Raw genomic sequence first — 14416 nt, 5'->3', positions numbered from 1 at the left:
TCCCGCTTTTCTGCCCAGCCTATAAAACATCTGTTACTCTCCCTGATTCGAAATGAGGAAATGTAGGTTCAGAGGCGTGAAACACCCGGGGGTTGTGGGGAAATGAACACTGATGACCGAGGTCCTTGGCCACGTCCGTCTTCCTCTCTAGGGAGGGGGCGCCGGCGCTCAGAGCTGCAGCCAGGGACTCTTAGGAGGCCCTGGGGGAGCAGGAGACCTTCCCGTGGTGAACAGTGAATTCAGCCTCGGGAATTAGCGAAAGGCAGCCGTGTCCAATCCCCAGCTGTGTCAGTGTGATTTGTAATAAGAAATACATGTTTTGGAGTTCCCGTCGTGGCGCAGTGGTTAACGAATCCGACTAGGAACCATGAGGTTGTGGGTTCGGTCCCTGCCCTTGCTCAGTGGGTTAATGATCCAGCGTTGCTGTGAGCTGTGGTGTAGGTTGCAGATGCGGCTCGGATCCCGCATTGCTGTGGCTTTGGCGGAGGCCGGTGGCTACAGCTCCGATTAGACCCCTAGCCGGGGAACCTCCATATGCCGCGGGAGCGGCCCAAAGAAATAGCAAAAAGACAAAAAAAAAAAAAAAAAAAAAAAAAAAAGAAATACATGTTTGGTCTTCATCCTGGTTCCTGACACGGAGCCCCGGAAACCCTTGTAACCTCCTACGTGATGAGAGGACCAGAAGCATCTTTTGTTCTAATGGGGTGACTCTGGGTGGGACCTGGTCAGCAGAAAAACCAAGCCATGATTAGAGGCTTGGAAGTTTTAGCTCCCCCACCACTACCTCCCTGGAGAGAGGAGAGGGGCTGGAAATGGAGTTCATGATCCATTGTGTCTATATGAGGAGGCCTCTATAAATGTCCCCCAGAAAGGGTTCAGAGATGCTCCAGGTTGGTGAACACATCCCTGTACCAGGCTGGTGATGCATCCCAACTCCACGGAGACAGAAGCACCTGCATCCAGGACCCTTCCAGAACTCACCCTGTGTACCTCTTTGTCTGGCTGTTCATTTGATCCTTTAATAGACTAGCCAACGTAAGTGAGTGTTTCCCTGAGTTCTATGAGCTGTTCTAGCCAGTAATTGAATCTGTGGGGAAGAAGACCATGTAGGAAGCCAGCTCCGACAGAAGCTGTAGGTAACCTGGGGGACCATCCACTTGCAGTTGGCATCGGAAGTGGGAGGGGAGAAGTCCCTGGGGACTGAGCCCTTAACCTGTGGGATCTGAAGCTTGCCCCAGGTAGGTCATATCAGAATCAAGTTCAATCGTAGGACACCCAACTGGTGTCACAGAAAGTGCTCAGTGGGGGAAACCCCACACATATTTGGTGAGCAGAAGGATCAGAGGTGTTGTGACTGTGGCAGTTGTGTAAAGGAGTGACACACAGGAGGGCAGAGTGGATGGTCAAAGTCACCAGCCCAAGCCAGAGCCCCAGCCATACATTGAACCGTATTGTAACCAACCTTGCTGGGAATCTAGAAACTCTGTATTGCACCAGTTTTAGCTATCTGTGATCTGTTTGCTATTTGTCTTATATATTCGTGATGGGCAATTCATCTTTTAAAAGCAAAAGGGCCCTAGGACTTATCTTTAGAGAGGACCAGGAGAGGAGAGGGGCCTGGCTCTCTGGGGACAGGAAGCCTTGGGAAAGCCGGCTGAGTCACTGGAGGCCACAAGAAAGGAAGAGTGAGGCCCCCAGAGGCGTGTGCTTGACAAGAGGCCATAAGCTGAGTAAGAAGCAGAGAACTGTACAAAGTCCTCTGACAGGTGCAGGGCTGGAGAGGGAGGAACTGGGCTTCACACCTGGGTGGGAACAACTGATCAACCTGTTGAAACCCATTTCCCATAAAGGGAGGGCTGGTGGCTGCCGGGTTGGCTCTGTGAGCCACGTGGGCTGATTGCAAAGGGTGAGGATCGGGCTCATTGAGAGCGTGTTCATTTCAAGGTCACACACAGGGTCTGTGACATCTGATAACGTTGCGGCAACCTGTCCCTGGTTCTCAGGCTCCAAAATCAAGGATTTGTGATTCCCAACTTGGGCAACCGGTTCAAAGGTGAGCCACAGTCAACAAAAGCGCTAGACTTTATTCCGCAGATTAATCTTGTACTCTGTGTGTGTTTATTGCACAAGACACTACATTTGAGGGGGAAAAAAACGTTGGAGGTGCTCCAAGTCCCAACCTGCAGGAATGAATGAGAACTTGGTCCCACAACACCCTGCCTCCCCTCTGTAGTTAACCCCCCTTCATCTACCTTCAATGTCCACGCCATCTTCACGCTTCCTTACACATACCTGGCAAGACCCCATCCTGATTAAACTCAGCCCTCTGTCATTCTGTGCCTGCAACCCTCCAGCTGCACAAGGCTGGAAAAACCACCCCACCACGGTGGCTGGTCTTATCTTAAATTTCTGGCAGCAAATGTCTACCATTCTTCTAGGTCCATCCTAGCCCAAGTGGTTCTGCTGCATTTCCCCAGTCACTCTCACTCCCGTGATTTCCTAGGTGACTGTCATGCACCTCCTCCTCTCTTCAGCCCTCCATCACATTCTCCCTCTTCCTGACTCTCAGCTGAACACTTGATTCCAAGGTCATAATGAAAGCTGAAGCCGCAAGAAGAGAAATTCTGCACCCTGCCACCTCCACATTCACCCATCCACCCCACCTGCCTCTGTGCCCAAACGATCTGCCATCCCTTCTGTAACTGTTGAGGAAGAGCCATGGTCTAATCAAGACCAGCTTGGACACTTCACCCACTCAAGGACAACCTTATCCCACGTCACCCACTCAAGGACAACCTTATCCCACGTCACCCACTCAAGGACAACCTTATCCCACGTCACCCACTCAAGGACAACCTTATCCCACGTCACCCACTCAAGGACAACCTTATCCCCTTGGCCTCAGGAACTATTACTTTCCCTCCATGAAAGGATGTGTCCCACCAACAAACAAACCTGCTGTAGTAGCCCATGTTACACTCACGCATCTTTTGAAACTCACACCCCCCTCTAGCTCTTATCCCATTTGTCCACCTTTTTTTCTGTAGCAAAATGCCTTAAAGAGTTTTTTTTAGCACTTTGCGATCTCTACTTCTTGTCTTCCCATCCTCTCTTGAACCCACTCCAACCAGGTTCCTGCCTGATCATTCTGCAGCAACAGTTCTGGTCAAGGTCAGCAAGCTGCACGTGGTTCAGCTCCACGGTCACTCCACAGGCTTTGCGTCTGATCTATCAGTAGTATCCACTGTTTCTCTCTGCCTTTCTGACACACTACCTTCACTTGGCTTGTAGGGCATGACTTCCTCTTGGTTTTCCTCTGAACTCATTGGCTTCTTCTTCTTCTTCTTCTTGTCCACTGAGCCTCATTCTCACCTGACCCCTGATGGCAGAGTGTCCCAGACTACAGTCTTCTCACCTTTTTCAGGCTCAGACTACATTCACTGCCTAAGTGAACGTAGCTTTCAATGTTACTACATGCTGGCAACTCCCATACTGACATCTCTAACCAGATCTCTATCCCGAGTTCCAGGATCCTAACTCTATCTGTTGGACATCTCTGATAATCTGTAGATCACAGTGGTTCTGTGTTTAGCCTCCAGAATCTACTTGTGATGGAAACTCAGCTCTTCCATTGAGCGGTGCAGAAAGGTGTTGACCTGTCAAGTGTGACTGCTGGTTCTTCGAAAGCCTTCCTTGCAAGGCTGGTCCTTGGTTGGCATCTGGAAAGCTGAGTTTCAAGAGCGTTTGCTCCATTTCCCAAACTGATCATAGTGCCTCCCTGTGCCTAAACTAGACAAAAACACAGTTTATGCTGAATACCTGCTCTCCTTCTGGGAGTCTGTAATTTTGATACACGCTGGGCAAAGGTGGCCTGTGTAACCAACCTCCAATAAAAACCTAAGCATTGCATTGCTAATGAGCTTCCCCAGGAGACACTTTTCAAAGGCATTGTCCCCACTCACTGCTGGGGAAATTAAATGCAGCCTGGGTCACTACGCTGTGAGAGGACTCTTGGAAGCTTATGCCTGGTTTCCCCTCCACTTAGTTTCAAGTTCCTTTTCCCTTTGCTCATTAAGCTTGCTTTCTTTTCACACTGATAAATCACCACCAGGAGTATGACCATATTGCAGAGTCCCTCAAGTTGTCCTAGCAAATCACTCAAATGGGGGGAGGCCTCAGGGATGCCGAAACACATATATCTCTGAACAAGTCACTTCATCTTTCTGTGCTTGGACTTCCTCATCTGTAACGTAGGAATAATAATGCATCCAACCCATAGGGATGTTGTGAGGATTAAATGAGTTAATACACATAACAGACTTAGAACAGCACCTGGCTCATGGTAAACACCCAATAAATACTATGTCCACATTATACTCTTGTCATGTCTCAAACATTTAAGTTACTCAGGACTCCATATTTAAATACATTCAGCCATCTGGAATCATTCAATTCTGTAAGCCATGCATTGGTTTACCTATAGAGGAAAAAAAATGAAAGTTTATCTGTCAAATTTTTTCTTCAATAGTCACATAAATATATATGACAAATTCAATCTATTACAATATAATTGCAAGATATTTATTGACTGATCCATTCAACACTTTTATGCTATAGGGCATTGTGCTATGGACAAGCTCAGAGATCCTTGTTTAAAAGGTTACACTTTTGCAATAGAGTTTTCAATTTCTCTTACTATGCATTTGTGAAGGATGCTCTATGCAAAGCTCTATAAAGGTACAATGTTGCTAAGAAGCTAGTATTTCAGACAGTGACCTTCACTGACCTTGCCACTTTGTAATAGAGCAACAGAGGTGCTTCCCATCAGACACAACACAGCTTTCTCTGGACTTCAGGAAATTCTAGACAGGACTTCTAGCTCATCCCTCTCCCCCCCCCCCAAACACACACACACACACACACACACACACACACCACACACAAACCGGAGCAGTGAGACCCATGAATCCTGATTAAGTGTGCCCTGGTGCTCCCCGCATTATCTTTCCTTCTTTAGGGCCCTCTCATCTTCTTGGCCAGGACCACACATGACACAGTCTACATGGTTCATCTCCCTTCTGTATGAGAAACATCTAAGAGAGTTTACTCTGTGATTCCACTCTCCTTGACACGCTTCTGGGATTGGGGGAGCAGACTCATACAGCGCAGCCAGAGTTCAAAAGGGAATCTCCAGGGAAGCCCTGTGAAAATGGTCATTTGTTCAGGCTTCTCCAATAGGGAATCCCAGTCTATGACGTTCACTTTACTCTCGCTTCGCTCTTTCTCTTCCCCATGTTAGACAGGTGGCTGGGTGCCAGGAACCTGGGCTCTCAAATCAGTCTGTGCCAGAACATCTCAGTTCTGATTATGATCAATAGGGGGCGCCGGGGAGGTAAGGAAAGGAAGGCACGTGGCAATCTGTGGACCACCTTGTTTGTAGAACATGAGAGTTATCTTTATTTTTTATATTTATTTATTTGCTTTTCAGGGCCACACCTGCAGCACATGAACGTTCCCAGGCTAGGGGTCCAATCAGAGCTGCAGCTGCTGGCCTAGGCCACAGCCACAGCAATGCAGGATCTGAGCCACGTTTTCAACCTACACCACGGCTCACAGCAACACGGGATCCTTAACCTGCTGAGCGAGGCCAGGGATAGAACCTGCAATCTCATGGTTTCTAGGTGGATTCATTTATGCTGCGCCATGACCGGAACTCCCTATCTTTACTTTTTTAAATTTTATTGGAGAATAGTTGACTTCCACTGTCATATTAATTTCAGGTGAACAGCAGATATGCATACATTCCATCTTTTTTCCCACATAGATTTTTACAGAATACTGAGTCGATTTCCCTGTGCTATAAGGTAGGTCCTTGTTAGTTATCTATTTTATGCATAGTAGTGTGTACAGTTAATTCCATTCCCCCTAATTTACCCCCCCCCACTACATTTTCCCTTTTGGTAACCATAAACTGGATTTTGAAATCTGTGGGTTTGTTTCTGTTTTATAAGTTATTTGTGTCATTTTTATTAGACTCCACACAAAAGTGATCTCATGATACTTGCCTTCGTCTGATCTACTTCACTTAGTATGATAATCTCCAGGTCCATCCACATTGCAGCAAATATATTATTTCATTCTTGTTATGCCTGAGTAATATTCCATTGTATATATGTGCCGCTTCTTTATCTGTTCCTCTGTGAATGGACATTTAGGTTGATTCCATGAGAATTATTTTGAGAAGGACAATTATTTTGAGACGTAAGATGCCACTGAGGTTTGAGTTTAGAATTTGGTATTTTGAGTAATGACTTGTCTTTGTCAACAAGTTCATATTGATCCTAGCGGTGCCTGATTCCTAGCCTCCCCTACCTCCAACTATGTGCAGTATAGCAGCCAATGCTGCTACATTTAAAAATGTAACTCCCACGTGTCACAACTATGCCCAGACACTTGCAATGGCTCCCATCTTGTTCTGAGTAAAAGCCAGAGGCTTTGGGTGGCCTACAGTCCCTGAACGACCTGCCTCTCCTTTCTTCTCCGATCTCATCTCCCTTTGCTCGCTCTGCCACAGCCCATGCTGTTCCTCAAACACACACCAGGCCCATTCCTGCCTCAGCTTTGGTTCTGGCTCCTCACTCCTCCTGAGTCTCCATCCTCAAAACAAACATGGCAGCTCCCTCACTTCTGTGCTCAGCCCCTGACACCTCTAATACACTTCCCTCTGCTTATTTTTCTGAACAGCCCTTATCACCACCAGACACCTGCTTGTGGTCATGCTTCCCCACTCTCGTGTCAGACCCAGAAGGGGTGGGACTTTACCTGCTTTATTTATGTAGTCCCTAGTACCTAGAACTGTGCAGGGTCCATGACAAATGCTCGGGAAGTTTTTACTCTGCGAATGAATAAACAAAGACACAATTTAATTCCTGTGCCCCAGTGTCTTCTTAGTTGCAAATTGTTTTCTAAGGTTTGGTATCCAAAGCAGGAGAAGAAACAAGTCAATGAAAAGACTTGAGGAAAATAGACATTCCTTGAGAATGGCTTTGCACACAGAAACTTAAGTAGCTTTTAAGACAGAGTTGGTAACTGAGAGTATTGAAGGATCCTGAAATTACCCTATGGGTGAGACGGCAAATCTGGCATGATCTTGCTCTCCATAGATGCTGGATGCTGATGCCAGAAATTCTGAGTGCTCACATTTTTCAGGTAAGGCAGTCCCTCCTAGAAAATCCTGCTTACATTTTAGTTCAAGTCAAGGGTTCATATAAGTAGCACAGACTTTGAATAGTTTCTCCCACTGTTCCCACATTTGTCAGATAAAGTTCCCCAAGTTTTCTTTCAAAAATAAGCTCGTCATGACTGTAACGTGAACATGATTTTGAGGGTAGGTTTTGTCAGCACTTAATACTGTGCATTCTATGGGTTTTGGCAAATGTATAATGATGTATATCCACCATTATGGAATCAAATAGAGTAAGTTTCCTGCCCTAAAATATCTTCTGTGTCCTGCCTTTCATTCCACCCTCCCCCTGCCTCCTGGCAACTACTGACTTTTTTTTTTTTTTTTTTTTTTTTTACTGTTTCCTTAGTTTTGTCATTTACAGGATGTCACACAGTCAGAATCACACAGCATAGAACACTTTCAGACTGGTTTCTTTCACTTAGGAATATACATCTAAAGTTCCTCCATGTCTTTTCACGGCTTGATAGCCCATTTCTTTTTTAGTACTGAAGTCTGCTGCCTTAATGTGTCACCAGGATTATTTATTCATTCACCTCTTGAAGAAGGTCTTGGTCCAAATTTTGACCATCATGAACAAAGCAGCTAAAAACATCCTTATGCAGGTTTTTTGGGGGTGATAAATTTACAACTCATTTGGAATTGCCATTGCTGAGTTTTATGGAATGTCCCTCTTTTTTAAAGAAAAAAAACAAGTTGCACTCCAACTTCCCAGAGCTGGGCATTTATGGTCAAATTTAGATATATCTTCAAACTAATATATACATAATTACAGTATGGATGAGTGAGAACTATCTTTCTCACTTTAAGTGTTTCTTCAGTTTAGCCTTATAATAGAAATTATAGTTAATATAATAATCATAAATATCCTTAACATTCTTCCTTTTTTATAATAGCTGATCTCAGCTGCTAAATTTTGAATTGTCACTACCAACTGAGCCTTCAGTATATCTTCTAGATTTATATTTTAATGTTTACAGTGGTTACCAAGGCAGTAACAATGCAGAAGTTTCTTCTAGACATCAAGAAAAGATTCCCACACACTTAATATCCTATCAATTCCACTACACTTAATGTACTATCAATTATATTTGCCATGTCCTGATTCTTGGAAAATTTGTATGCCATGTGTGTTTGACATTTTTATTAATCAGTGTATTTAATATTTAATCAGTATTTTTAATAATCAAAATATTGATTTTTGTATCACATTGGAAAATCATGTTTAATGCCTAGAAGGAATAATAAAGTTGAAGTTGATGACATTATTATGTCATATATAGTGGTGAGTTCCACTTTCTCTCAACAAAGGAGGCTCAGGAATTTCCAAGTTTTAAAGCAGAGTGCATCTGTAATGGTCACTCCAATTACAGACTCTCATTTGTTTTGTGTCCTCTGCCTGGCGCAAGACTGCCTCCAGGTGGCGCCAGAGTACAGGTGATGGCTACCAACGTTCGCAGCAAGTGGAATCAAAAATTTGAGTTTTGCTAACATAAAGGAGCCGCTGTGTGTAAGGCGCAGTACCCTGCATAGAGATGAAAATAATGGTTTGTTCATCTCTGCATTATTTTCATCATCTTTAAACTTTTCATTTTAGTTATGCAATATTTTATATACTCAAAACTTTCAGTAAGTTTTAAGAGTAACAATTATGACTTCTGATTTTTTTCCTGACAATACCTTCTGTCAGTATCAGCTCTTCACACACATGTGGCTTAGAGTCCTGGCTAAAATATAAATTCTTGTGGTCGGCTTCCATTCCTCTTTGTAGATTTCCCCAGCTTCTAGCTAAATATAGTAAGTGCCCAAGAAATCCCTGATTAACTTTAAATGATGCTGAGAAGTAACAGTGTTTTAAACTGAAAAGCCAGAGGTTTCGTGGTTATTGAGACTTTAGCACAGTGAAATACAGAGGAGAGGTTCCTTCATGAATTTGAAATGTGTAGAAGGGATTGTCTAACTGAAAATACCCTTGATGCCATGGTGGTCCTCGTGGTTCATTTTAGAATACTCTTGTAGAGCAACAATGCTCTCCAGCACCTCCAGGAGCCCACTTTCCAATGGACAGGAAAAACCCAGAGACATGTAGATGTACATTCCATATGTTATTCCCCGAAAGTACCTAGTGAGGAGCAGATCACGAATGAATGAGTGCTGACAGCTAGAGAGCGTCTTCAAGGAGAGTTTGAACAAGGAAGTTGTAAGCTCTTAAACTGTCAACGTCTTCCCTTATGAATTGTTAGCTATACTAATCTAGTTATGTGTAGTACCAAAATGTTTTCGTACATTACCTAAGGCGGCTCTTTCTATTGATTACATTTACCCCAAAGTTACATACTCCCCACTCTCAAGGGTGGAGTGGTTCATGTTTTATCAAAGGGCCAGATAGTTAATGAGACTTTGGAAGAATTCAGGATTTTAGCACAGTGAAATACAGAGGAGAGGTTCCTTCATGAATTTGAAATGGTTCATATTTTATCAAAGGGTCAGATAGTTAAGGAGACTTTGGAAGAATTCAGGACTGCTATTTAAGGAATAATTTTCACTGCATGTTGAAACATATCATAATATTTTCAGTTTCACAAAGGATGTAAACATACAGATTAGCCTGTATGTTGAAACTGTATTGAAACGTATAGTATCTCACTAAGTGCATTTAGAAGACATATTCCTCTATGACATATTCCTTTATGTTGAGCATGTTCTCTTAACTCATGAAGTCCCTAAAGGGTGATTTGCTCCTGGACGGCTAGGGCGGGGAAGGGTGTGGAGTTAATCATTTAAAAAACTGTGAATCAGACCTGTATTTGCTGAGCTTTTCTTTCTATAGCAACTCCAGATTTGTGTTGTGTTCAGCAAGTATGGATCCAGCTACCTTCAAATATTAAATGTCCTCTGGGATGGGACCCAAAGAAGCTCTAGTGACCATGGTCACACAGGTTCAAAAATGAATAAATCAGTCCTGAAACTTGAGGCGGGGTGGGAACAGGATAATGGAAAGCCTACACATGAAATTCCATTGACGAGGGCCCCTGGGACGTCATTGATTGCTCCTGGAGAGAAATGAATTGTAACGAGAGAAATGACAAGGTGACTGAGCCATTTTTGTCTTTAAATATAGCAACAATACTCTTGTTGGGGATAATTTCAGCAAATGACTGAATAGGGGAGTCCAATTCAGGTAGCATCATAGAAAAGGAGCCATAAAATACATTATCTACCCAACTTTTCTTCCTGCTTAATGTGATGTTTTAATATTATTTATACAGCCTTTTATTATTGCCAGGTAGAAATACATACATATAAATGTGTGACATCCGTCGTCTTCGTTTTGAAAAAAATATCCTGTTACTAAATCTCGCTTGAAGTGAAGACAGCCTCACAGGATTTTTCAAAAGACAGATCTCCCATGAATCATCTTGCTCCTCCCCAAGCCAGGCTACTGCAAACAGCACAGGAATGAATGGTCTTGAAAATGCTGGGGAGGGAGTTGTTGTGGCTCAGGGGTAATGAACCCGACTGGTATCCATGAGGACGAGAGTTCAATCACTGGCCCCGCTCAGTGGGTTAAGGATCTGGCATTGCCTGTGAGCCGTGGTGGAGGTCAAAGACCAGCTCAGATCTCCCATTGCTGTGGCTGTAGTGCAAACCGGTAGCTGCAGCTCCGATTCGACCCCTAGCCTGGGGACCTCCATATGCCACACCTGAAGCACTAAAAAGCGGAAGGGAGGAAAGGAGGGAGGGAGGGAGGGAAAGGAGGAAGGGAAGAAGGGAGGAAGGGGAAAGATCAAAGACCTCCACTTATTGGTGGAGGGGATTTAACTTCTTAATTCAGAGTGATGGGTGAGATCATCGCCTACATTATATTTCCTAGAATATGTGGGTTTCGGTTAGGGCTCAGGGTCACTGGAAGCAGATTAATCAAAACAAAAAAAAAATTTTTAAATACATTCTTAACCTGAGAGATTTTTTTGTAATCGAGCATTAGAATGCAAGTGTAAACACAGAAGTTTCCAGAGAGTGCGAGAAACTGCTGTTTTCTTCCTTCTGTAGCCTCTTGCATTGTTTTGTGACGGCAATCCCCCACCTTCCTCTGCAGCCTCGTTTTCAACCACTTTGCTCAGTGGGTTTGGATAGCGGGTCTCACACTTGAAGGCGTTCGGATATTTTGAGGGTACTTATTACAGAGGCAGGAGACTGACCCCACCTTAGATCTACAGGAGCTCTGGGGGTGGGGCGGGACTCTTCATTTTAAATAAGCCACAGGCTCACTTCTGACCCATAAGCACTAGCTAGAGCCCTGTTTTTTCTTGGACTCTCCATTCCTCTATCAACTCCCCTTGAGAGAGGAAGGAGCGCTTCTCAAACGCACGTTGACTCACCTGGAAATCTCATGCAAATACAGAGTTTGATTCCACTGGTCTGGGGTGGGACCTGAGCGTCGGCCTTCCTAGCAAGCCCCCAGATGATGCTGATGCTGCTGGGCCAAGGACCACATCTTGAGTAGCAAGGATTTAAACCAAGAAATCTGTGACCTTTTACAGAATGCCCCTCCCTGCCCCTACTGTCATTCCCACTGAAGGAAATTTCATCCTACCTGATGTAACCCTGAAAAATGTCCCTACTTGGGCTTCTTTAAATTGCAGGCTTGCTTCTTCAGCCATAAAGCCTGGAGGCTGACTCAGCATTTACAGTACGTTATTCTAAGCACATAAAATCCATGGCAAAATTAGCTATCATTTCACAATGCACCGTCAATAATGCATGGCCTGGTGATTAGACATAACTGCCAAGCAGGCTACACAATTGCCTTAACATTACTTTCACACAAATCCCACCTTTAGAATTTGCCTTCTCATTCAATCGGTTTCCTTCCAATACACAATCTTGTTCTCACTCACCCAGTGATGTGAATAAGCCTAAACTGGGGTATAGATGATTGTGCGATGCCATTTTGTGTTTGACAGGGAAAACAGAAAGGCATTTGCAAGGTAAATCATTAAAGAAAGCAAAGTCAGAGAAAGGTAAAATCAGAATTTCCCAGATTTAGGAGTTCCCATTGTGGCTTAGTGGTAACAAATCTGACTAGTATCCATGAGGATGCCGGTTCGATCCCTGGCCTTGCTTAGTGGGTTAAGGATCCTGCATTGCTGTGGCTGTGGTGTAGGCTGGCAGCTGTAACTCTGATTTGACCCCTAGCCTGGGAACTTGCCTATGCCACAGGTGAGGCCCTGAAAAGACAAAAAAAAAAAAAACAGAAAACTTTACAGATCTGTAATCTTGTCTAGGTTGACTTTTCACGAGTCCATTGAGTGACAATGCTACAGCCAAGACAAATGGCTCACCCGAGCATCTTCAGAAAGACGAGGGGTAAATGGATTTTGACACTGAATAGGGAAGGGGACAGATAGTAGGGAAGGGGCCAAGAGAGGATAAAAAGTGGTCTTGATGGTGAAACACCCATATGAAAAGAAACTTTGTCCAAATATGATTTATGACTTACATAGATGTTTAAGGTTGGGACGCAAGAAAGGAAAAAAGGGATCTCAGAAACAAAGCATCTCAGCTCTGCCTCCACCCACAGAGGATCCAGGGATGAAAAGTTTCAGGCACATCACTGCTGGGGAAGAAGATTTTTAAGCAAAATCCAAAAAGAAAAAGAGCAATAAAATAGTCATCTTTATTTTATTTGTAATATTTTCTTCGAGAAGTTTCATGTCAGCAACCTACTCTAGTGGGCAGATTAAAATAAGAAGAAAAGAATAATTTATGCAGTAGAGGGAAGCAGAATATGCCACTTGGGCATATTGATTGTTTTGAGCTAAAGACAATGGAGGAGAAGCGGATTCAAAGGATGCTCTCTGTCTTCCCTGCTTGCTTAAAAGCAGGACATAAATCTTTGTCCCCTCTGTCCCCAGCCCCTCTTTACCAGGAAGGACAGAAGTTAATCACCAGAGACAACTCTAGACCCTGTCAGCCCAGAAATGGTGCAGCAGGAACCTACGTAACAAACTTTAACCACACTTATCTTCCATTAGGTTCCCCCGTATTTTTACCTTCCCAGAATGTGCTGCTCTAGAAACTCAAAGTCCCTTTCCTTTGCCTTGACACTTCTCTACAAATGTATTGCTCATTCGCTGAGATGCTAGGTAAGCTCAGAGATCTAACCACCCCTCCGAGCTCCTCATCTGAGTGTCCCCTTATGAATGAACGCTACACAGGTTCATAAACTAGGGTTTGTTTTTCTCTCATTAATCTGTCTGGGGTTAGTCTGGTTTGCAGGGCCCCAGCTGGAGACCCTAACACCAGCAGAGTTTTCCTTCCCTCTACAGCTGACTGTAGAGAAAAGTAGGCTCATGAAATGTAACCAAGATATTCTCTTAGAGAAATGCAGTGAAGACTGTCACACTATAAAATGCTCTGCTAAAATACACCAAGAGATAATAGTACTAAGGCTTTCATTATGTTATAGAGAACAGACAGGTGGGAAAAAATAGAAACAAAAGCCCAGAAATAATCAATGCAGTCATAAAGTACTGATCTTTTGATGACAGGTGAACAGAACAAAAAGGGCATGTTTCCCAGCGGGGCCCATCTGGCCACGGGCTGACTTATTTGGTCGGTTCTCCGCCCTCTGGGGCGCTGATGAGAAGGGATGTATGTGATGATGTTTACAAGGCACTAGAAACCAGTCATTAGAGCTCAGACCTCATTTTAGAAACTTCCCTCACTTCTATAATTTAGTCAACATCTAGATCTCTTCCATTGATTGTCTTGAAAACATTTTTTGGAAGCCTCTGCTTAATTGTTTTTCCTGAACAGTATGTTTTCATTCTTAAGTTTATAATTTTCCATTCTCCATAATCACTAGAAAGTGTTCAGATAAGAACATATTAAGAGGAATTTCTTGGAGTTCCCGTCATGGCGCAGTGGTTAACGAATCCGACTAGGAACCATGAGGTTGCGGGTTCGGTCCCTGCCCTTGCTCAGTGGGTTAACGATCCGGCGTTACCGTGAGCTGTGGTGTAGGTTGCAGATGCGGCTTGGATCCCACGTTGCTGTGGCTCTGGCGTAGGCCAGTGGCTACAGCTCCGATTGGACCCCTAGCCTGGGAATCTCCATATGCCGCAGAAGCGGCCCAAGAAATAGCAAAAAAGACCAAAAAGAAAAAAA

This window comes from Sus scrofa, chromosome 1, assembly GCF_000003025.6.
Source record: "Sus scrofa isolate TJ Tabasco breed Duroc chromosome 1, Sscrofa11.1, whole genome shotgun sequence".
Classification (NCBI taxonomy): domain Eukaryota; kingdom Metazoa; phylum Chordata; class Mammalia; order Artiodactyla; family Suidae; genus Sus; species Sus scrofa.
This window is presented reverse-complemented; position numbering follows the sequence as displayed.